General features: G+C 36.1%; 1 long non-coding RNA gene across 1 annotated transcript; it reads left to right on the top strand.

Annotated features, from left to right (window-relative positions):
* Window positions 1-314: 314 nt before the first annotated feature.
* On the top strand, window positions 315-2,991 carry LOC142537404 (uncharacterized). The gene is made up of 3 exons (XR_012818548.1): window positions 315-1,940; window positions 2,033-2,171; window positions 2,465-2,991. It is a non-coding gene; the product is annotated as an uncharacterized LOC142537404 (long non-coding RNA).
* The last annotated feature ends 268 nt before the right edge of the window (window positions 2,992-3,259 follow it).

Raw genomic sequence — 3,259 nt, 5'->3', positions numbered from 1 at the left:
AATTATTTATTTAAGTTTAAAATGATTTTTAGCGATGCATGATTTATTAAATTGCATTGTTTTAATTATCTATGTTTATGTGATGCACGTTAAAATGTTTCTTGAGTTTCATGTTTCAGGCGATTATTCGATGCAAGATCGAAGAAAAGAGACCGGCGACGACTTTGGCAATTTTTAAAATGTGGTATTTTATTTTAAGTTGGGTTTGGGGCATTTTAAAAGGTTTATTTAATTTTTAGCATTTTAAAAGCCTAATTTAATTTATTAGGTGATTTTAAGATTTTAAACTTTTAGGCTGTGTTTGGTTCAAGTGATAGGATTATTGAATGATTAGCACGTAAATGACAAGAAAAATGATTATTTACAGGTTTGTGTGGTATGCTCAAGACATTGTCTTGTTTGGTTTGATTTTGAAGGGCAGGATTAACTAATAAATTATCTTTGTACTACCCAAAATACCCTTTCACATATTTTGCCTAATTTCAAAGTCAGACCCACTTTTTGCTCCTAACCTCACATTTCCGTCGAACACGCTCCTCAACCAAAAATCTTGCAAGAAAACCCTAGGACGCCTCACCGTAAACATCTCCGCTTAGATGTGATAATTCTTCCGCAAAATGTGTGGATCGTAATGTGTTCCAGGTGATTCAAACATCCCAAGGATTCAAATTTTTCTTGTTCACGTTCATACTCGTTCGAAATCGAAGGAAAATTGTGAGTATTTCTGGTTGAACTTCACTGTTTCTCTGAAATGTTGTTTTATTTTCGTTCCGTTAGGTATAGAAAGGTTGAGAAAATATGTGTTTGCGCTTTCAAAAACCCTGTTTTCCTCAAATTTCGTTCGTTTAAGAGATAATTTCCATCTTCGCTCTAGAATTTCAGAGATGTAATACTTTTTCTGTGTTATACAAATTATGCTGTAGTTGCGTAGGGATTAATACTATAGAACTTTTTTGCAAGGGCATGTCTGTACCTCAGTGACAAATTTTAAATTTGTTTCAATTCATCTTTTCCATAGTTTTCATGGATGTAAAGGCACCACCACAATGCGAGTGCGGGAATGGGTATATGCTATTACGTCAAGCTGGTCAACACTCAACCCGGCCGGGGCACTATTATTTTATATGTCCTGCCGGCTTGAAACATCGGAACCGATTCTTTTGGTACGATGAGTATGATGTGGAAAAAGTACATTGGAACAATGAACCATCATCGAAATATGAAATGGGTTCAAATTCGTCACCAAATCCCACTTGTCCTGCAACATTTCGCCGGCACACACAAGCATGCAATGAAACAGCTTGTTCACAATCTTCGATTGTGAATAATGGCGAAACAATTAACACGAAACAACACGTTACCACGGAGTCGGTTATGCCATCGACAACATCCGGGATACCAAATAATGCAGTGGAGCACACACCTTTAACTGTTGAACAAGTTTGTTGTTGTTTTGGATGCTTATGCCTATTACTGTGTTTAATGATGTTTTTCATGCTTGTTATTATAATTTCTAAGTGAATAATATTAAGTGTAGGTTAATTGTTATGTAATATGTGGGTGCAAATTGGAGAAGACCGTGTTCTTTGCTACCGTAAATGTGATTGAGTTCTTGTTGTCACTACTTTGTTTTAGTTTAGATTGTGATGTCCAACAGAGATTGTGATGTTCAATATAATTTACAGTGTCATGTGCAATATAATGTTAGTTATATAATTTACTACATTTCATCTTAGTTTAGATTGTGATGTTCAATATAATTTACAATCCACGATCAATGTTATTAGTTTACATTGTCGGTTGTTATTATACTACATTTATTTTTAGTTTGGATTGTGCTGTCCAATATAATTTACACTCCACGATCATCCTTACCTTTGGCTTCTTACCTACACCGATCAATGTTAGTAACCCCATCCACAGGATGCATTCAGGCAACGGTAAGAAGACATAAAGGAACCCAAATTTTCATATTCAGATGTTTACTTTGTTTAACATTTTTACATATACTCATTTCCAAAGCTGTTTGTAGAGGATTTCCCATACGGCAGTGGACATTTACTTGGCAGGGATGAAGGTGCAGGAGTGTTGATGACTTGTGCTTCCTCGTTGCCATTCAGTTGCTGTAAGAAATGAAGTAATCTGAAAGTTCCACTATGCTGCAGCCTAAGGTATGTAATTACATAAGCTTTCAATGCTCTTCTGAAAACACAATTCATTACTTTCTGTCACGTTACGTTTCTCTGCTTAATTTAATGTCACATACAGAATCATAATGAAGGCATATGTGTAGTGTTTGACCTATATTCCCTAAAATGTCCAATCACTTAAATTTGATATGTAAGAGGATATGACATTAATTTTGGTAGATTTGTGTGTAATAAATGCTTCTTGTGTTGTACTTAAGGGGTTGGTGTCCGATTCATTGGTGCATATGAGATTAACATATCTACTTTATTTGTAGGCCAAAAAATGTCTGTCACCTTCCCTACCCACTCTGATGTGTCTGTGACGAGCAAGTACAAAATACCTGTGGTATCCCTGTTATCAGATGAAGAAGTTAAAGGTGATGATAAACCTCTACAACAAACAACTACGAAAAAAACGGTTTGTTTGTCTCCAACGGTGTCGTCCAAGAAACCAGCTGGTTGCACAACGCATTTTGACCCTGTCGCCGAGTCTTACTACAAAGAATTAATGAAGCCTTTAACTACCAAGAAACATGGCTGCAATGCAGAGAGTAGCTCGAGGAAGAAGCGTGTTGCAATTGATAACTCTGTGCCGGTTGTTTTTATCGAAACCTCCGACGACTCTAGTGGCTAAACCTGTTACTTTGCTCAGTAAGTTATGCGGTCTTGCAACCACCCTTTTGTAACTTTTGGATTGTATTGTGCGTGTATATATGTAGTCGGTGGATAGGTTTGCAAGACTACTTTGGTCAGCTGGTGTACCACACTGGTATGTGTAATTAACTTATGAAGTTTTTTGTTGTATGACAATGCTTAAACTTCCATCTATTGTTATTAACTTCTGCTGATTACCTGCATATCCCAGTTACGTAGGAGTAACAATTAAACAACTTGGAGCACCATATAATTGTTTAGGTAACAGAGTGCATGTTTAAGCAATGTACAGAACTAAATTGAGAACAATCTCCAGGTTGTGATTGTTCATAATTTTACAAAATGTAAGTATGTTTTTTTATACCATTGTGGAAACGCAACATATGAATCTCAGAAGACATGAGCAGACTGGTTTG

The sequence above is a fragment of the Primulina tabacum genome, chromosome 2, assembly GCF_025594145.1.
Source record: "Primulina tabacum isolate GXHZ01 chromosome 2, ASM2559414v2, whole genome shotgun sequence".
In the NCBI taxonomy this organism is placed as follows: Eukaryota; Viridiplantae; Streptophyta; class Magnoliopsida; order Lamiales; family Gesneriaceae; genus Primulina; species Primulina tabacum.
This window is presented reverse-complemented; position numbering and strand designations above follow the sequence as displayed.